Source organism: Ranitomeya variabilis, chromosome 2 (assembly GCF_051348905.1).
Source record: "Ranitomeya variabilis isolate aRanVar5 chromosome 2, aRanVar5.hap1, whole genome shotgun sequence".
NCBI classification, from domain to species: Eukaryota; Metazoa; Chordata; class Amphibia; order Anura; family Dendrobatidae; genus Ranitomeya; species Ranitomeya variabilis.
The window spans coordinates 1,004,076,071-1,004,098,313 of NC_135233.1; the positions used below are offsets into that span (position 1 = coordinate 1,004,076,071).

Sequence of the window (22,243 nt, forward strand, 5' to 3'; positions counted from 1 at the left end):
CCTGAAGGGTTAATAAACTTCTCGAATGTGGTTTTGAGCACCTTGAGGGGTGCAGTTTTTAGAATGGTGTCACACTTGGGTATTTTCTATCATATAGACCCCTCAAAATGACTTCAAATGAGATGTGGTCCCTAAAAAAAAATGGTGTTGTAAAAATGAGAAATTGCTGGTCAACTTTTAACCCTTATAACTCCGTCACAAAAAAAATTTTGGTTCCAAAATTTTGCTGATGTAAAGTAGACATGTGGGAAATGTTACTTATTAAGTATTTTGCGTGACATATGTCTGTGATTTAAGGGCATAAAAATTCAAAGTTGGAAAATTGCAAAATTTTCAAAATTTTCGCCAAATTTCCATTTTTTTCACAAATAAACGCAAGTTATATCGAATAAATTTTACCACTATCATGAAGTACAATATGTCATGAGAAAACAATGTCAGAATCACCAAGATCCATCAAAGCGTTCCAGAGTTATAGCCTCATAAAGGGACAGTGGTCAGAATTGTAAAAATTGGCCCGGTCATTAACGTGCAAACCACCCTCGGGGCTTAAGGGGTTAATGAGCGGCGAGACGTCACTCTCCCTCGGCGGATGTAAAGGGTTAAAGTGTGAGAGGAAACCTACCCAAACACAGGGAGAATGCACAAACTCCTTGCAGATGTTGCACCTGGTGAGATTGCAACCCAGGACCTCAGTGCTGGAAAGCTACAATGATAATCACTAAGTTGCTGAGCTACCCCAAATGTAGCCTAATTATAATTACACTAGATGGTGGCCCGATTCTAACGCATCGGGTATTCTAGAATACGTATGTAGTTTATTTGTGGAGATTTAAGAATAATGCCATGAACACACAGGATTTTCCGGGTAAAATATATACATTATCATTAAATTTTATTGCTCATAGAACTTAATACAACTGAACGAAATTATTAAACAGATCATCAAAATATATGAACCATTACATGAATATCTAACTGTATTTAAATAAATCATTGGTTGAAAGAAGTAAATCGACACCATTATATACAGTATTTGTTAACAATATCAACCCAAAATACTTTTGTACACCACATTGACTGACTAAACGTGTTTAGTAAATTGAACTATGTCGCACTGTGACTGACAGAACTTGTTCAGTAAACGTGAGTGAACTATGTCGCACTGTGACTGACAGAACTTGTTCACTAAACGTGACTGAACTACGTGGCACTGTGACTGACAGAACTTGTTCACTAAACATGACTGAACTACATGGCACTGTGACTGACAGAATTTGTTCAGTAAACGTGACTGAACTATGTGTCACTGTGACTGACAGAACTTGTTCAGTAAACGTGAGTGAACTATGCGGCGACCAATCAGCGATGCGAGATTTCCGTTACAGACAGACAGAATTAGAAGATTATATAGTAGATTTTATTGAAATGTCATTTTTATAATGGATTAATTAATTTTGAACAGGTTAGAAAAGTGATGCCAGACGACACATTCTACTTCACCATCCTGCGAAACCCAGTCTCTCGGATGGAATCATCTTTTGCCTATAACAGGAACAATGGACCCTTCGAAAAGGCTAAAAGCCTGGAAGATTTTTTAAACAATTCAAAAATATATTACAAAGGTACAGATGGATATGGCTATCTTGGTAAGGATTGGATAACTTTTGATTTAGGTTTTGAGCCTAATGATTCCCCTGAGCACTCAGTATTATCATGGCACGCAATGGATAACATATTTGATCTGGTGCTGATCACAGAATATTATGATGAGTCTCTTGTTCTCCTGAAGCATGCTCTCTGCTGGTCTTTTTATGATGTCCTGTCTTTCCCTCTGAATAGTAGAAGCAACAGTACTAAAAACACACTAACGCTGGAAACTCAAGAAAGTGTGAAATCATGGAATAATTTGGACTGGGATATGTATGTCTATTTCAATAATACATTCTGGAAACGTGTACAGACATTTGGAGTGGAACGTATGGAACATGAGGTTAAAGAACTACAGAAAATGAGGACTTTGATGTCTGAGAAATGTCTTGAGGATGAGGTTGACCCCGAAAACATTAGGGACCAGTCATTGAAGCCATATCAATCTGGGATTGCCAGGATCCTTGGTTACAACCTAAAGGTTGGACTGTCTAAGGACGATGAGCTGCTGTGCAAAAGACTTGTCACTCCAGAACTTCAGTACAATACAATTTTACAAAATAAGCAGAGGAAAAAGCTCATACAAAGGACAAAAACTATACAAATTTTAGGAAAACCAATGAAGAATGTTACTAAGTCAACATTGAAGCCATGAACATGTGAGCTTGTTGTAAAAGTTGTGACGTCCGCATTATCCACCCAACATTCCTTATTCCACAATATTTAACAACTGTCCACTTCCTACACCCGTAAAGCTTTGCTTAGAAACACAGTCAAGACAAAAATGCAGGTTTTGCTATTTTGTCCTATAAATTGACACCATAGTGGAAATCAGAAACATCTGATAATAAAAATGATCCGTCGGGTATCCAAACAGAAATAAGAATATAGATGTGAACAGAGCATTAAATAGCTAACTTGAACAATATCATCTTTACTGACATGTTCCATGATTCCAGAGATGTACATAGTAAATACAGCCCATCCCAAATATAAATTTGGAACTGGGACGCATACTGTCATTTCCTAACACATTTACACACTCTCCCTTCCCCGATGCTGTTACCTCCTTACACCCCCAATAGAACTGTGTTTTGGGCTCCATTGTTGTACTAGCCTTGCCGCCGTCCACCTCCTATGCGGTGCAGCTATGATGTCAACTGTGTGATCAGCTGACCTGATCATGCTAGTGATGTCAACCTGACCTGAAAGTGCCAGCAATTAGCACTTCAATTGTACTCAGGGGCTGGCTGGCAAATTTTAGCCTGGGGGCAAGCACACAGCAGTGGCCCATGAGTAGCGGCCCATCCATAAAGGGGTTGTCAGATTTTATGCTACATGTCTACAGTCACTATGCGTGAATCCTCATATCGTGCGCACTGAGCGCTGTGAAGATTCTCTGGTGCTGGCATCGGGAACAGGTGGTCTTGTGACCGCAAGTATGCGATCTATATATTCCGAGCTACATTCCGACTAGACTGTTTCTGGCCTTTTTAAATTCTTTTGCATTAGGCCATGCAAGTCTAGTCGGCATGTGACCACATGTATGCAAATCACAAACTTGCAGTCACAAACCCGCCGAATAACCACAGCACTGCAAACAATGTGAGGATTCACAAGTCTGCATTCACATAGAATGACACACACACACGCACAGCCCCACTGTATAATGACACACATATGCACAGCCCCACTGTTTAATGACACACACCACAGTCCTTGCACTTGTGTTTGAAAGACGCGAGTACAATTGAAAGCTGAGAGCCTGAGCTTTACATTTTCTCAGCTTGATAGCCAGCTAAATTCTCACAATGGTTATGTTACAAGTGGTTTGAACTGGGTACACTAGAGTGCTTAATTTTATAATTAATGGGGCTGTTCAAGTTTTTGATGAAAGTCTGCAGTGACATTATGTGAGTGCAGAATTCTGAAAGCTCACAGCGCACCACACATTGTCAGGATTCTGCCATGCCAACGTCATGTAACCGCAATTATGCGATTTCCAAACTTGATTGAGACTACACATCTAGCCTCAGTACATGTCTGTACATGAAAGCTGTACATGTCTATTCGGCAAATCACTGTATGTATGCACCCCACTCGGAGCCCCTCTGCAGGCTGCATCTAGGGCAAATTCCACACCTGCTCCCCCTTAGATACAACCCTGCAAAACAGAGCCTCACGTTTTTTCCATCTGCAGACCAAGCCTTGCCATTATTTCTTCTACATGCACCCGGCAGATTTCCTGAGAATTTTAGTTTAGGAAAGTATATTGTAGCTATAGTTTTCTAGTTACTACAAGTACAGGAAATTTCAATCCTCATTCAACTTCCAGATGTTCAGAAATTTAGTATGTAAATACAGTATATGTACAGTCATTGCCGAAAGTGTTGGCACCCTTGAAATTGTTCCAGAAAATGAAGTATTTCTCACAATTCTCACAGAAAATTATTGCAAATACACATGTTTTCTTATACACGTGAGAAAAAAAAGCAAATTGGACATCATTTGACATAAAACATCAAAAAATGTTGGCACTTTTCCAAAACTGTGGGTAAACAACTTTGTTTCAAGAATGTGATGCTCGATGAAGCTCACCTGTGGCAAGTAACAGGTGTGGGTAATATGAAAATCCCACCTCAAACTAGATAAAAAGGGGAGAAATTTACTTAATCTTTGCATTGTGTGTCTTCTTGAATAATGGAAAAAGATAGATGTTGCAATATGTCGCCATCTTGTCCATTCCATGCCTAAAACACTTGAGGGTGTCCTCAAAAATCATTGAGGTCACACAAAATGCAAGATGCAGCAGTTTTCTGTGTGGGGTGTTCTCATTTTTGTTATCAATAAATTTGAGTAAAACTGAAGGATTTTGTAATGAAAGTTATATTAGTAGTATTAGCCTTACTTTCATGCTATGTGTTAAAGAAATGTTCTATGAAATACAGACTTATCAAAATTTTGAAAATTGTTCTTGTATTCAGTGAAAAATTGATTAAATCTTTATTGTTCAAAAGGGGTGTACTCATTTATGCTGAGAACTTTATACAATTTATATAAAATCTGTGGCTTTGTTGCCTTTAAAGAAGCTCTCCTATTATTATTTTTTTCATTAAAGTGTGTATATGTGTATGTAATGTAGTGTGAATGTATTAACCCCTTTCCAACCTTGTACGTACAGTAATAATATGTCTCTGTGCCCTGGTACTTATGGACGTGGGACAGATTATTTGGTCCCGGCGATTTTGCACGCACACAATCTGTGTGCGCTCAATCGCCGCCGGGTGTCAGCTGATTCTGACAGCTGACACACTGCACTTAGTGCCAGAAGTGGTGCAAACACGATCACAGCATTTCCGGAGCTGGCAGAGGGATGACAGCTTCTCTGCCCTTGGATCGGAGACCCTGGGACAGCACACGGAGTCCCGATCGCTTCCATGGGGACACGATGTCATCATGACGATATCTGTGTCACCAGAGCTAGTAAAGTTGCTAGATTATGCTCAGAGCATGGTCATCAACTTACTCTGTTAGTGCAGCGCTGACAGTTTGCCTTGCATAGCATAGGGATGCCACTGCATCTCCATGCTATGCAAGCAATCAGCGTGCAAAAAAAAAAGATAGTTCCATAATGGGACAAAGTAAAAAAGTTTAAAAAAAATTTAAATTGTAAAAATATAAAAAAAAAAAAAAAAAAAAGATATCGTACCTGTAAATATTGGTATAAAAACCCCCCCAATAAAATTAGATTTATTTGGTATCGCCGCGTCCAGAATGAGCCAACTTATAAAACTGTCCCACTACTTAACCCCTTTAGTGCCAAAACATAAAAAAAACTATTTTTTGCATCAAAAAGCATCTTATTGTGTGACGGCAGCCAAACAAAAAAAACCAATATAAATCCGGTATCGCTGTAATCGCACTGACCGGAATAATAAGGTCGCCTAATCACTTATACTGCACGAGGAATGGTGAGAAAATAAATAAAGCCAATTCTTCACCTGCTGTTGATTTTTTTCATTTTGCCTCCCAAAGATTGCAGTGAGACGTGGCGCATATTTATCCTGTTCTCTGTCTGAGCGCTTGCATCGGAGTTTCCATGTAAATCTCTGAAATATGTGATTCATACAGAATCCTTGACAGAAGATTCCCTATAATGAGGCAGATGAAAGCACTGTGGATGCCATCTGACCTGTGATCCAGCGGTATCTGTCATTTAGGATTGCATAAAAGTGGCGGCGGCCACAGTTTTGTGCATTTCATAAAAGAAGAAGGACACCGCTGAACAGAGGCCTGATGGAGTCCAGAGTAACTCTGCTGCCTCAATATAGTGAATGGGTCCCTTGAGGGTTTCATCTGAATCATGTCTGTCAGAGATTTAGATGCAAATTGTCTCTTCAGAGAGGAAGAGAACTAGACCTCTAGTGCCACCTATTGGAAGTAGCAATCCTAAAAGTCAATGTTGACTTCCAATAGGTGGCACTAGAGTTCTAGTTCTCTTCCTCTCTGAAGCGACAATTTGCATATTTCCCAGAGGAGCATTGCGGCTTTAAGCCGCCTCATCTTGGCATGCTTAGCATGTCAATCTCCGCAAAGAAAAACTATACTTCTTGGATAGAGATTTAGATGGAAACCCCAAAGTAAGTGCACAGTGTAGAGCGCAGGATAAATGTGATCCCAAACGTTATGTAAAATGTTCCCAATAAAAGCTTTAACTCAATTCACAAAAAAAGCAAGTTCCCACGCAGGTCCGTCATCTGTTAACAGAAATATAGGGGGTTTCCATGTTACTGGTAGTACAAAGGCTCTGGGAAAGCGAACTGGCTCCTCACTCTCCAAAAGAAATTCAGCAAATTCTGCGCTCCGAAATCCAAATGCCCCCTCCCTTCTGAGCCCCACAGTGTACTTAAACCACATACAGAGTCCACATGTTTGACAATTCTGAAGCAATGAGGACCCGCCTAACTTACGGGTGCATGTCTCCTGGAGCACTGGTTGGGCATAATGTACTGGTGACTGCAACATACTAGTCACTGCAGCATACTGGACACTACAATAGCAGTTTGCAATTTTTAGTTGGCAACATTCATTGCTACTTGTTTTTGGAAAATACCCATGAAGTCAAAATCGTCATTACACCTGTATCATTTCCAAAATGGGGTCACTTGAAGGGGAATTATGCCCTTCTAGCAATTAGGGGCTCTATATATGGAGTCTGCAAACTGTTCTAGGAAAAACTAAGCTTCAAAAGGCAAATAGCACTTCATTCCTCACTATTCTTTCAGCATGGCTACTGTACAGCTGTGAGATGTGTGTTGGCTTACCAGTGCGGTATATTTGATGATAAGTGTAATTGTACTCACCAGAGGCATAGCTAGGGTTTTGGTTCAGGGGGGGCGAAGCTTCTGAGTGGGCCCCTAACCAAGTAACCTTGATTAGGGTTGAGCGACTTTCATTTTTTTAAGATCGAGTAGGGTTTTGGGAAACCCGATTTTGTCCAGAGTCGAGTCGAGTGCAGTCGGCCGATTATCGCTAAAAGTCGGGGATCGACCGAAACACGAAACCCAATGCAAGTCAATGGGGAAGCATAGTCGGCAGTGAGTGGAGGCCAGGAAAACACCTACAGTGCCCATTTTAATGCCAAAAACATCCATTCTTGTTTCTGAAGCTTGCCAATCTTAATTAACTGTATAATAATAGTTGGGCATAGGGAATTGGGGGAAAGTTGTGGGGGGAGTAGGGCTGGCTCAAGTTTTTCGTGGGCCCAGGAAATGCGGACTACGTCACGGCGGTGTTGCAGGGAAAGGTAAGTATTTAAAAGTTGCAAGTGCTGTGATCCTGAGCAAGCAGGGGGGGGGCCCACTCGTTCGCATTGCCACTGGCACAGGGCCCCTCAAAGTACGGCGGTGTGTTTGCATGGCGGGGGCGCCTCCCACCAGCAGCGACACTTTTGCGTACTCTGAGGGGCCCTGTGCCAGTGACGTCGCCAACGAGTATGCCCCCCCACCTGATGAAGGAACCTGCACTTTCATCTGCACCTTCCTCTTTGTCCCTGTGTAAGGTGGTATAACATGCGGGAAGGGGAACCTTACTTTCAGCAGGGACAGATTCTGGCTGTGTAGAGTACAAGGGGAATGTAGTGGTCTAGGTCAATGTACCAGCAGACTCATTTAGCAGTGGCTGGGCAATGGGCAGGATGAGGAGGAAACAGATATAGGGCCAAAGAATAAAGTAGGCTACATGCAGTTCAAAATTGGTAACAGGACTAAACAGGCGGCATTGCTTTGTTCAGTGGAGTAGCAAACCCAAGAGCAGCAGACACTGTTTCAAGGGCCTAACCACACTAGTAGGCCAAATGCAGTTTAATATCTGATAGTATAGGGCGAAAGCCAGAATGTGGAAGCTCAGCTTTGTTCAGTTGAGGACAACACCAGGGAGGGGCAGACACCTTTAGTAGGCCGGAAAAGCCTATTGCATTTTTTAAAATGGTAATTTGGAGCAGAAGGTTGAAGCTCAGCTTTATTTAGTTGAGGGCAACACCAGGCAGGGGCACACAGACAGACACCTTTAGTAGGCCGGAAAAGCCTATTGCATTTTTCAAAATGGTAATTTGGAGCAGAAGGTTGAAGCTCAGCTTTATTTAGTTGAGGGCAACACCAGGGAGGGGCAGAAGCCGTTAGTAGGCCCTAACCACCATTTTTTTTTTAAAACCACTTAATGAGAGCCGGAAGGTTGAAGCTCAGCTTTATTTAGTTGAGGACAACACCAGGGAGGGGCAGAAGCCGTTAGTAGGCCCTAACCACCATTTTTTTTTTTTAAAACCACTTAATGAGAGCCGGAAGGTTGAAGCTCAGCTTTATTTAGTTGAGGACAACACCAGGGAGGGGCAGAAGCCGTTAGTAGGCCCTAACCACCATTTTTTTTTTTAAAACCACATAATGAGAGCCGGAAGGTTGAAGCTCAGCTTTATTTAGTTGAGGACAACACCAGGGAGGGGCAGAAGCCGTTAGTAGGCCCTAACCACCATTTTTTTTTTTAAAACCACATAATGAGAGCCGGAAGGTTGAAGCTCAGCTTTATTTAGTTGAGGACAACACCAGGGAGGGGCACACAGACAGACACCTTTTGTAGGCCTGAAAAGCCTATTGCATTTTTCAAAATGGTAATTTGGAGCAGAAGGTTGAAGCTCAGCTTTATTTAGTTGAGGGCAACACCAGGGAGGGGCAGAAGCCGTTAGTAGGCCCTAACCACCATTTTTTTTTTTAAAACCACATAATGAGAGCCGGAAGGTTGAAGCTCAGCTTTATTTAGTTGAGGACAACACCAGGGAGGGGCAGAAGCCGTTAGTAGGCCCTAACCACCATTTTTTTTTTTAAAACCACATAATGAGAGCCGGAAGGTTGAAGCTCAGCTTTATTTAGTTGAGGACAACACCAGGGAGGGGCAGAAGCCGTTAGTAGGCCCTAACCACCATTTTTTTTTTTAAAACCACATAATGAGAGCCGGAAGGTTGAAGCTCAGCTTTATTTAGTTGAGGACAACACCAGGGAGGGGCACACAGACAGACACCTTTAGTAGGCCTGAAAAGCCTATTGCATTTTTCAAAATGGTAATTTGGAGCAGAAGGTTGAAGCTCAGCTTTATTTAGTTGAGGGCAACACCAGGGAGGGGCAGAAGCCGTTAGTAGGCCCTAACCACCATTTTTTTTTTTTAAAACCACTTAATGAGAGCCGGAAGGTTGAAGCTCAGCTTTATTTAGTTGAGGACAACACCAGGCAGGGGCACACAGACAGACACCTTTAGTAGGCCTGAAAAGCCTATTGCATTTTTCAAAATGGTAATTTGGAGCAGAAGGTTGAAGCTCAGCTTTATTTAGTTGAGGGCAACACCAGGGAGGGGCAGAAGCCGTTAGTAGGCCCTAACCACCATTTTTTTTTTTAAAACCACATAATGAGAGCCGGAAGGTTGAAGCTCAGCTTTATTTAGTTGAGGACAACACCAGGGAGGGGCAGAAGCCGTTAGTAGGCCCTAACCACCATTTTTTTTTTTAAAACCACATAATGAGAGCCGGAAGGTTGAAGCTCAGCTTTATTTAGTTGAGGACAACACCAGGGAGGGGCACACAGACAGACACCTTTTGTAGGCCTGAAAAGCCTATTGCATTTTTCAAAATGGTAATTTGGAGCAGAAGGTTGAAGCTCAGCTTTATTTAGTTGAGGGCAACACCAGGGAGGGGCAGAAGCCGTTAGTAGGCCCTAACCACCATTTTTTTTTTTAAAACCACATAATGAGAGCCGGAAGGTTGAAGCTCAGCTTTATTTAGTTGAGGACAACACCAGGGAGGGGCAGAAGCCGTTAGTAGGCCCTAACCACCATTTTTTTTTTTAAAACCACATAATGAGAGCCGGAAGGTTGAAGCTCAGCTTTATTTAGTTGAGGACAACACCAGGGAGGGGCACACAGACAGACACCTTTAGTAGGCCGGAAAAGCCTATTGCATTTTTCAAAATGGTAATTTGGAGCAGAAGGTTGAAGCTCAGCTTTATTTAGTTGAGGGCAACACCAGGGAGGGGCAGAAGCCGTTAGTAGGCCCTAACCACCATTTTTTTTTTTAAAACCACATAATGAGAGCCGGAAGGTTGAAGCTCAGCTTTATTTAGTTGAGGACAACACCAGGGAGGGGCACACAGACAGACACCTTTTGTAGGCCTGAAAAGCCTATTGCATTTTTCAAAATGGTAATTTGGAGCAGAAGGTTGAAGCTCAGCTTTATTTAGTTGAGGGCAACACCAGGGAGGGGCAGAAGCCGTTAGTAGGCCCTAACCACCATTTTTTTTTTTAAAACCACATAATGAGAGCCGGAAGGTTGAAGCTCAGCTTTATTTAGTTGAGGACAACACCAGGGAGGGGCAGAAGCCGTTAGTAGGCCCTAACCACCATTTTTTTTTTTAAAACCACATAATGAGAGCCGGAAGGTTGAAGCTCAGCTTTATTTAGTTGAGGACAACACCAGGGAGGGGCAGAAGCCGTTAGTAGGCCCTAACCACCATTTTTTTTTTTAAAACCACATAATGAGAGCCGGAAGGTTGAAGCTCAGCTTTATTTAGTTGAGGACAACACCAGGGAGGGGCACACAGACAGACACCTTTAGTAGGCCTGAAAAGCCTATTGCATTTTTCAAAATGGTAATTTGGAGCAGAAGGTTGAAGCTCAGCTTTATTTAGTTGAGGGCAACACCAGGGAGGGGCAGAAGCCGTTAGTAGGCCCTAACCACCATTTTTTTTTTTTAAAACCACTTAATGAGAGCCGGAAGGTTGAAGCTCAGCTTTATTTAGTTGAGGACAACACCAGGCAGGGGCACACAGACAGACACCTTTAGTAGGCCTGAAAAGCCTATTGCATTTTTCAAAATGGTAATTTGGAGCAGAAGGTTGAAGCTCAGCTTTATTTAGTTGAGGGCAACACCAGGGAGGGGCAGAAGCCGTTAGTAGGCCCTAACCACCATTTTTTTTTTTAAAACCACATAATGAGAGCCGGAAGGTTGAAGCTCAGCTTTATTTAGTTGAGGACAACACCAGGGAGGGGCAGAAGCCGTTAGTAGGCCCTAACCACCATTTTTTTTTTTAAAACCACATAATGAGAGCCGGAAGGTTGAAGCTCAGCTTTATTTAGTTGAGGACAACACCAGGGAGGGGCACACAGACAGACACCTTTTGTAGGCCTGAAAAGCCTATTGCATTTTTCAAAATGGTAATTTGGAGCAGAAGGTTGAAGCTCAGCTTTATTTAGTTGAGGGCAACACCAGGGAGGGGCAGAAGCCGTTAGTAGGCCCTAACCACCATTTTTTTTTTTAAAACCACATAATGAGAGCCGGAAGGTTGAAGCTCAGCTTTATTTAGTTGAGGACAACACCAGGGAGGGGCAGAAGCCGTTAGTAGGCCCTAACCACCATTTTTTTTTTTAAAACCACATAATGAGAGCCGGAAGGTTGAAGCTCAGCTTTATTTAGTTGAGGACAACACCAGGGAGGGGCACACAGACAGACACCTTTAGTAGGCCGGAAAAGCCTATTGCATTTTTCAAAATGGTAATTTGGAGCAGAAGGTTGAAGCTCAGCTTTATTTAGTTGAGGGCAACACCAGGGAGGGGCAGAAGCCGTTAGTAGGCCCTAACCACCATTTTTTTTTTTTAAAACCACTTAATGAGAGCCGGAAGGTTGAAGCTCAGCTTTATTTAGTTGAGGACAACACCAGGCAGGGGCACACAGACAGACACCTTTAGTAGGCCTGAAAAGCCTATTGCATTTTTCAAAATGGTAATTTGGAGCAGAAGGTTGAAGCTCAGCTTTATTTAGTTGAGGGCAACACCAGGGAGGGGCAGAAGCCGTTAGTAGGCCCTAACCAAAGTTGAAGGCCAAATGCAGTTTAATTTCTGATACTATAGGCCGAAAGCCAGAAGGTGGAAGTTCCGATTTAGACAGTGGAGGACAATTTGAATTAGGGACTGCAGACAGACTTAGTAGGCTGTCCCCTGTGGACCATGCATCCACCACATTAACCCATTGCGCCGTAATGGACACGTAATCTTCCGTGGCCATGCCTACAGGTCCATGCGTCTGTTGTCAGGTGCACCTTTGTACTCACAGATTGCCAGAGTGCATGGACAATGCGGTCTTCTACATGCTGGTGGAGGGTTGGGATGGCTTTTCTCGCAAAAGAAGTGTCGACTGGTTAGCTTGTAGCGTGGTACAGCGTAGTCCATCATGGCCTTATTAATAGTAAATAAAATATATAACTAGGCTCTATGAACTTTTAAATAGGTTCCAGGGGTACACGGGCAGCATTGGTGTGGTCAGTGGAGGAGTATTGCAAGTAGGGGCTGCAGACAGGCTATCAAAGGCCTAAAATAACAAACAGTAGGCAGTCATGGCAGTTTTACATCGGTTACATGGATACACAGGCAGGCACTCCAGGCAGCATTGTGGTCAGTGGAGGAGTATTGCAAGTAGGGGCCGCAGACAGGCTATCAAAGGCCTAAAATAACAAACAATAGGCTCATGGCAGTTTTACAGCGGTTACATGGATACACGGGCAGGCAGCTTGGTGGTCAGTGGAGGAGTATTTAAAGTAGGGACCGCAGACAGGCTATCAAAGGCCTAAAATAACAAACAATAGGCTCATGGCAGTTTCACAGCGGTTACATGGATACACGGGCAGGCAGCTTGGTGGTGGTGAGTGGAGGAGTATTTAAAGTAGGGACCGCAGACAGGCTTCAAAGGCCTAACATAAGAAAATGGGCTGGCTGTAGGCACTTTATAATTGGTTCCAGGGGTACACGGGCAGCAGTGGTCTGGTCAGTGGAGGAGTATTTAAAGTAGGGACCGCAGACAGGCTATCAAAGGCCTAACATAACAAACAATAGGCTCATGGCAGTTTCACAGCGGTTACATGGATACACGGGCAGGCAGCTTGGTGGTCAGTGGAGGAGTATTTAAAGTAGGGACCGCAGACAGGCTATCAAAGGCCTAAAATAACAAACAATAGGCTCATGGCAGTTTTACAGCGGTTACATGGATACACGGGCAGGCAGCTTGGTGGTCAGTGGAGGAGTATTGCAAGTAGGGGCCGCAGACAGGCTATCAAAGGCCTAAAATAACAAACAATAGGCTCATGGCAGTTTTACAGCGGTTACATGGATACACAGGCAGCTTGGTGGTGAGTGGAGGAGTAGTGCAAGGAGTGTCTGTCCCAGTACTCCCAAAATATAAATAGATGTTAATGTCTCGCAAAACAACCAAAACAAAAAAAAAAGGTGGCATACTTAGGTACAGGGGTGGGCTCATCTACTGAGTTTCTGACATAGTAATTTGGCAGTAACTATTTAATGGTGCCAATATAGGACACAGACACAGACTACTTTAAGTTGCATCATAGATGTCTACAAATTTGTATTGTCAGTGCCAGACATTGAATGATGTCAGCGAATAGACTAAAGATTGGTGGAGCTGTGCGACATAATTTTGCACGTGGTAGAGCACATTTTGAGCTGGGGTAGGGGGGAACTCTCTTGAGGCCGGCGGGACCGCCCCAGGGCCCCTCATGTTACAACGGTGTGTCTGACGTTGGGTGCGCACCACCACCGCCAGAGACACTACATTGTACTATGAGGGACCCAGTAGCAATGCCGTCAACCAAAAGCGAGCACACCCACCTCTTCAGACAAACAGCAGTCTCACGGGTGCTTGCGCCAAGTTGCGATACCACGGCCCCGTGTGGGGAGTTTTGCCATTTAGGGAGGTGTAAACATGTCGTATGCTGTACAATCAGCTGCAGCAAATTAGACATTAGAAAAGTAATTCACAGGCAAGAGCTTTTCATAGGAAAGCTAGGTGTCGGCCGGGCAAGGTGGGGCAAAAGATTTCGAAATCCAGTTGTGGTTCATTTTAATGAATGTTAGATCGTCAACATTTTGGGTAGCCAGACGAGTCCTTTTTTCGGTTAATATTGAACCTGCAGCACTGAATACTCTTTCTGATAGGACACTTGCTGCCGGGCAAGCAAGCTCCTGCAATGCATATTCTGCCAATTCTGGCCAGGTGTCTAATTTGGAGGCCCAGTAATCAAATGGGAATGACGGTTGAGGGAGAACATCGATAAGGGATGAAAAATAGTTAGTAACCATACTGGACAAATGTTGTCTCCTGTCACTTTCAATTGATGCAGCAGTACCTGTCCTGTCTGCGGTCATAGCAAAATCACTCCACAACCTGGTCAGAAAACCCCTCTGTCCAACGCCACTTCTGATGTGTGCACCCCTAACACTCCTAGTCTGCTGCCCCCTGGAGCTCGTGTGAGAACGATCACGTGCGCTGTGTGCTGGGAATGCCTGAAGCAAACGGTCAACAAGAGTTGATTGTTTGGTTGCTAATATTAGTTCCAAGTTCTCATGTGGCATAATATTTTGCAATTTGCCTTTATAGCGTGGATCAAGGAGGCAGGCCAACCAGTAATCGTCATCGTTCATCATTTTCGTAATGCGTGTGTCCCTTTTTAGGATACGTAAGGCATAATCCGCCATGTGGGCCAAAGTTCCAGTTGTCAAATCTCCGGTTGTGATTGGTTGAGGGGCAGTTGCAGGCAAATCTACGTCACTTGTGTCCCTCAAAAAACCAGAACCCGGCCGTGACACGCAACCAAATTCCTGTGCCCCCGGGAAAGGTTCGGCATTAAAAATATACTCATCCCCATCATCCTCCTCGTCCTCCACCTCCTCTTCGCCCGCTACCTCGTCCTGTACACTGCCCTGACCAGACAATGGCTGACTGTCATCAAGGCTTTCCTCTTCCTCTGGTGCAGACGCCTGCTCCTTTATGTGCGTCAAACTTTGCATCAGCAGACGCATTAGGGGGATGCTCATGCTTATTACGGCGTTGTCTGCACTAACCAGCCGTGTGCATTCCTCAAAGCACTGAAGGACTTGACACATGTCTTGTATCTTAGACCACTGCACACCTGACAACTCCATGTCTGCCATCCTACTGCCTGCCCGTGTATCCTCCCACTCTGAAGCATGTGCAGTGTTGAGTTCCACCTTGTTGCAACGTCTATGATTAGGCGATGCTGGGGAAGGTTCAAAGACCGCTGATAGGTCTGCATACGGCTGGCGTGTACAGGCGAACGTCGGATATGTGAGCAAAGTGCACGCACTTTGAGGAGCAGGTCGGAGAACCCAGGATAAGTTTTCAATAAGCACTGCACCACCAGGTTTAAGGTGTGAGCCAGGCAAGGAATGTGTTTCAGTTGGGAAAGGGAGATGGCAGCCATGAAATTCCTTCCGTTATCACTCACTACCTTGCCTGCCTCAAGATCTACTGTGCCCAGCCACGACTGCGTTTCTTGTTGCAAGAACTCGGACAGAACTTCCGCGGTGTGTCTATTGTCGCCCAAGCACTTCATAGCCAATACAGCCTGCTGACGCTTGGCAGTAGCTGGCCCATAATGGGACAACTGGTGTGCAACAGTGTCATCTGCCGATGGAGTGGTTGGCAGACTGCGTTCTGTGGAAGAGCTGTAGCTTCTGCAGGAGGACGAGGAGGAGGAGGAGGAGGGGGTGCGAACGCCTACAGCCAACTGTTTCCTAGACCGTGGGCTAGGCACAACTGTCCCTAAATTGATGTCGCCTGTGGACCCTGCATCCACCACATTCACCCAGTGTGCCGTGATGGACACATAACGTCCCTGGCCATGCCTACTGGTCCATGCATCTGTAGTCAGGTGCACCTTTGTACTCACAGATTGCCTGAGTGCATGGACGATGTGCTGTTTAACATGCTGGTGCAGGGCTGGGATGGCTTTTCTAGAAAAAAAGTGTCGACTGGGTAGCTCGTATCGTGGTTCAGCGTACTCCATCAGGGCTTTGAAAGCTTCGCTTTCAACTAACCGGTAGGGCATCATCTCTAACGAGATTAGTCTAGCTATGTGGGCGTTAAAACCCTGTGTACGCGGATGCGAGGATAAGTACTTCCTTTTTCTAACCAGAGTCTCATGTAGGGTGAGCTGGACTGGAGAGCTGGAGATCGTGGAACTTTCGGGTGTGCCGGTGTACATGGCAGACTGAGAGACGGTTGGAGACGGTATTGTTTCCGCCGGTGCCCTAGATGCAATATTTCCTCCTACAAAACTGGTGATTCCCTGACCCTGACTGCTTTTGGCTGGCAAAGAAACCTGCACAGATACTGCCGGTGGTGCGGAAAATGGTGGCCTTACAGTGACGGAAGGGATGTTGCGTTGCTGACTAGCTTCATTGGCCGAGGGTGCTACAACCTTGAGGGACGTTTGGTAGTTAGTCCAGGCTTGAAAATGCATGGTGGTTAAGTGTCTATGCATGCAACTAGTATTTAGACTTTTCAGATTCTGACCTCTGCTTAAGCTAGTTGAACATTTTTGACAGATGACTTTGCGCTGATCAGTTGGATGTTGTTTAAAAAAATGCCAGACTGCACTCTTCCTAGACTCGGATCCCTTTTCAGGGATTGCAGACTGAGCTTTAACCGGATGGCAACGCTGTGCTCCAACAGGTTTTGGCTTTGACACGCGTTTTGGTCCAGATACGGGCCCGGCAGATGGAACCTGTTGCGATGTTGATGCCTGCTGCGGCCCCTCCTCCACCTCCGCTTCTGAACTACTGCCGCCTGCACCCTGTTCCCCCAATGGCTGCCAATCGGGGTCAATAACTGGGTCATCTATTACCTCCTCTTCGAGCTCGTGTGCAACTTCGTCTGTGTCACTGTGTCGGTCGGTGGTATAGCGTTCGTGGCGGGGCAACATAGTCTCATCAGGGTCTGATTGTGGATCTGTACCCTGAGAGGGCAATGTGGTGGTCTGAGTCAAAGGAGCAGCATAGTACTCTGGCTGTGGCTGTGCATCAGTGCACTCCATGTCAGAATATACTTGTAATGGGCATGGCCTGTTAAATGTTTCACTTTCTAAGCCAGGGACGGTATGTGTAAAGAGCTCCATGGAGTGACCCGTTGTGTCGCCTGCTGCATCCTTCTCTCTTGTTGTAGTTTTTGCTGAGGAGGACAAGGAAGCGACTTGTCCCTGACCGTGAACATCCACAAGCGACGCGCTGCTTTTACATTTACCAGTTTCGGAAGAGGAGGCAAAAGAGCTAGAGGCTGAGTCTGCAATGTAAGCCAAAACTTGCTGTTGCTGCTCCGCCTTTAAAAGCGGTTTTCCTACTCCCAGAAAAGAGAGCGTTCGAGGCCTTGTGTAGCCTGACGACGAAACTGGCTCCACAGCTCCAGACTTAGGTGGAATATTTTTATCCCCACGACCACCTGATGCTCCACTACCACTACCATCATTACCAGCTGACAATGAACGCCCACGACGACCTCTTGCACCAGACTTCCTCATTGTTTTAAAATCTTAACCAAAGTAACTTTATTTGTTGCTGTCAAACAACTTACACGGTGAGCTATAACTTCAGTATGATTTCAATATCCCTTAACAGGTTGGTGAGACCACAAGGAAAATCAGGCACAATGTTACACACTCTGTTTTCTGTGGCACAAAATCACAGAGATGACACACACGCAGGACTGTCACTCAAGCACTAATGTCAATATTAATCTCCCACCTAATTTATTTATTTTTTTTTCTCAGGGAGACTTTAGAAACCAAATAATATTAAAAAAAAAAAAAAAAAAAAAAGGCTTTCTATGGCCCACAATTAGAGAGAGAGAGGTGGCACAACCAGGAGTCAAGACTGGCGCACAAGCTGAAAGGGCAATATTACTCTCCCACTGTTTTTTATGTTTTTTTTGTTTTTTTCAGGGAGACTTTAGAAACCAAATAATATTAAAAAAACCAAAAAAAAAAAAGGCTTTCTATGGCCCACTGAATGAGAGGGAGAGAGGTGGCACACCCAGGAGTCAAGACTGGCACACAAGCTGAAAGGGCAATATTACTCTCCCACTGTTTTTTTAGGTTTTTTTTTTTTTTTCAGGGAGACTTTAGAAACCAAATAATATTAAAAAAAAAAAAAAAAAAAAAAATAGGCTTGCTATAGCCCACTGAATGAGAGATAGCACACACAGCAGTGGCACACAAGCCCTGACTGAGGCCAATATTTTTCTCCCACTGATTGATGTAGTGTTTTTGTGTTGAGGTAGAATTTAGAACACAAATCACGGAAAAAATAAATAGGCTTTCTATGGCCCACTGAATGAAAGGGAGAGAGGTGGCACACCCAGGAGTCAAGACTGGCACACAAGCTGAAAGGGCAATATTACTCTCCCACTGTTTTTTTATGTATTTTTTGTTTTTTCAGGGAGACTTTAGAAACCCAATAATATTTAAAAAAAAAAATAAATAGGCTTTCTATGGCCCACTGAATGAGAGGGAGAGAGGTGGCACACCCAGGAGTCAAGACTGGCACACAAGCTGAAAGGGCAATATTATTCTCCCACTGTTTTTTTAGGTTTTTTTTTTTTTTTTTCAGGGAGAATTAGAAACCAAATAATATTAAAAAAAAAAAATAAATAGGCTTTCTATGGCCCACTGAATGAGAGGGAGAGAGGTGGCACACCCAGGAGTCAAGACTGGCACACAAGCTGAAAGGGCAATATTACTCTCCCACTGTTTTTTTAGGTTTTTTTTTTTTTTTCAGGGAGACTTTAGAAACCAAATAATATTAAAAAAAAAAAAAAAAAAATAGGCTTGCTATAGCCCACTGAATGAGAGATAGCACACACAGCAGTGGCACACAAGCCCTGACTGAGGCCAATATTTTTCTCCCACTGATTGATGTAGTGTTTTTGTGTTGAGGTAGAATTTAGAACACAAATCACGGAAAAAATAAATAGGCTTTCTATGGCCCACTGAATGAAAGGGAGAGAGGTGGCACACCCAGGAGTCAAGACTGGCACACAAGCTGAAAGGGCAATATTACTCTCCCACTGTTTTTTTATGTATTTTTTGTTTTTTCAGGGAGACTTTAGAAACCCAATAATATTTAAAAAAAAAAATAAATAGGCTTTCTATGGCCCACTGAATGAGAGGGAGAGAGGTGGCACACCCAGGAGTCAAGACTGGCACACAAGCTGAAAGGGCAATATTATTCTCCCACTGTTTTTTTAGGTTTTTTTTTTTTTTTTCAGGGAGAATTAGAAACCAAATAATATTAAAAAAAAAAAAAAAATAGGCTTTCTATGGCCCACTGAATGAGAGGGAGAGAGGTGGCACACCCAGGAGTCAAGACTGGCACACAAGCTGAAAGGGCAATATTACTCTCCCACTGTTTTTTTAGGTTTTTTTTTTTTTTTCAGGGAGACTTTAGAAACCAAATAATATAAAAAAAAAAAAAAAAAAAAAAAAAAAAATAGGCTTGCTATAGCCCACTGAATGAGAGATAGCACACACAGCAGTGGCACACAAGCCCTGACTGAGGCCAATATTTTTCTCCCACTGATTGATGTAGTGTTTTTGTGTTGAGGTAGAATTTAGAACACAAATCACGGAAAAAATAAATAGGCTTTCTATGGCCCACTGAATGAAAGGGAGAGAGGTGGCACACCCAGGAGTCAAGACTGGCACACAAGCTGAAAGGGCAATATTACTCTCCCACTGTTTTTTTATGTATTTTTTGTTTTTTCAGGGAGACTTTAGAAACCCAATAATATTTAAAAAAAAAAATAAATAGGCTTTCTATGGCCCACTGAATGAGAGGGAGAGAGGTGGCACACCCAGGAGTCAAGACTGGCACACAAGCTGAAAGGGCAATATTATTCTCCCACTGTTTTTTTAGGTTTTTTTTTTTTTTTTCAGGGAGAATTAGAAACCAAATAATATTAAAAAAAATAAATAAATAGGCTTTCTATGGCCCACTGAATGAGAGGGAGAGAGGTGGCACACCCAGGAGTCAAGACTGGCACACAAGCTGAAAGGGCAATATTACTCTCCCACTGTTTTTTTAGGTTTTTTTTTTTTTTTCAGGGAGACTTTAGAAACCAAATAATATTAAAAAAAAAAAAAAAAAAAAAAAATAGGCTTGCTATAGCCCACTGAATGAGAGATAGCACACACAGCAGTGGCACACAAGCCCTGACTGAGGCCAATATTTTTCTCCCACTGATTGATGTAGTGTTTTTGTGTTGAGGTAGAATTTAGAACACAAATCACGGAAAAAATAAATAGGCTTTCTATGGCCCACTGAATGAAAGGGAGAGAGGTGGCACACCCAGGAGTCAAGACTGGCACACAAGCTGAAAGGGCAATATTACTCTCCCACTGTTTTTTTATGTATTTTTTGTTTTTTCAGGGAGACTTTAGAAACCCAATAATATTTAAAAAAAAAAAATAAATAGGCTTTCTATGGCCCACTGAATGAGAGGGAGAGAGGTGGCACACCCAGGAGTCAAGACTGGCACACAAGCTGAAAGGGCAATATTATTCTCCCACTGTTTTTTTAGTTTTTTTTTTTTTTTTTCAGGGAGAATTAGAAACCAAATAATATTAAAAAAAAAAAATAAATAGGCTTTCTATGGCCCACTGAATGAGAGGGAGAGAGGTGGCACACCCAGGAGTCAAGACTGGCACACAAGCTGAAAGGGCAATATTACTCTCCCACTGTTTTTTTAGGTTTTTTTTTTTTTTTCAGGGAGACTTTAGAAACCAAATAATATTAAAAAAAAAAAAAAAATAGGCTTGCTATAGCCCACTGAATGAGAGATAGCACACACAGCAGTGGCACACAAGCCCTGACTGAGGCCAATATTTTTCTCCCACTGATTGATGTAGTGTTTTTGTGTTGAGGTAGAATTTAGAACACAAATCACGGAAAAAATAAATAGGCTTTCTATGGCCCACTGAATGAAAGGGAGAGAGGTGGCACACCCAGGAGTCAAGACTGGCACACAAGCTGAAAGGGCAATATTACTCTCCCACTGTTTTTTTATGTATTTTTTGTTTTTTCAGGGAGACTTTAGAAACCCAATAATATTTAAAAAAAAAAATAAATAGGCTTTCTATGGCCCACTGAATGAGAGGGAGAGAGGTGGCACACCCAGGAGTCAAGACTGGCACACAAGCTGAAAGGGCAATATTATTCTCCCACTGTTTTTTTAGGTTTTTTTTTTTTTTTTCAGGGAGAATTAGAAACCAAATAATATTAAAAAAAAAAAATAAATAGGCTTTCTATGGCCCACTGAATGAGAGGGAGAGAGGTGGCACACCCAGGAGTCAAGACTGGCACACAAGCTGAAAGGGCAATATTACTCTCCCACTGTTTTTTTAGGTTTTTTTTTTTTTTTCAGGGAGACTTTAGAAACCAAATAATATTAAAAAAAAAAAAAAAAAAAAAAAAAATAGGCTTGCTATAGCCCACTGAATGAGAGATAGCACACACAGCAGTGGCACACAAGCCCTGACTGAGGCCAATATTTTTCTCCCACTGATTGATGTAGTGTTTTTGTGTTGAGGTAGAATTTAGAACACAAATCACGGAAAAAATAAATAGGCTTTCTATGGCCCACTGAATGAAAGGGAGAGAGGTGGCACACCCAGGAGTCAAGACTGGCACACAAGCTGAAAGGGCAATATTACTCTCCCACTGTTTTTTTATGTATTTTTTGTTTTTTCAGGGAGACTTTAGAAACCCAATAATATTTTAAAAAAAAAATAAATAGGCTTTCTATGGCCCACTGAATGAGAGGGAGAGAGGTGGCACACCCAGGAGTCAAGACTGGCACACAAGCTGAAAGGGCAATATTATTCTCCCACTGTTTTTTTAGGTTTTTTTTTTTTTTTTCAGGGAGAATTAGAAACCAAATAATATTAAAAAAAATAAATAAATAGGCTTTCTATGGCCCACTGAATGAGAGGGAGAGAGGTGGCACACCCAGGAGTCAAGACTGGCACACAAGCTGAAAGGGCAATATTACTCTCCCACTGTTTTTTTAGGTTTTTTTTTTTTTTTCAGGGAGACTTTAGAAACCAAATAATATTAAAAAAAAAAAAAAAAAAAAAAAAATAGGCTTGCTATAGCCCACTGAATGAGAGATAGCACACACAGCAGTGGCACACAAGCCCTG

General features: G+C 43.1%; 1 protein-coding gene across 1 annotated transcript in view; it reads left to right on the plus strand.

Annotated features, from left to right (window-relative positions):
* The window catches only part of LOC143804026 (uncharacterized), a 185,485-nt gene that overhangs the window by 144,014 nt on the left and 19,228 nt on the right, over positions 1-22,243 (plus strand). The window lies entirely within an intron of this gene.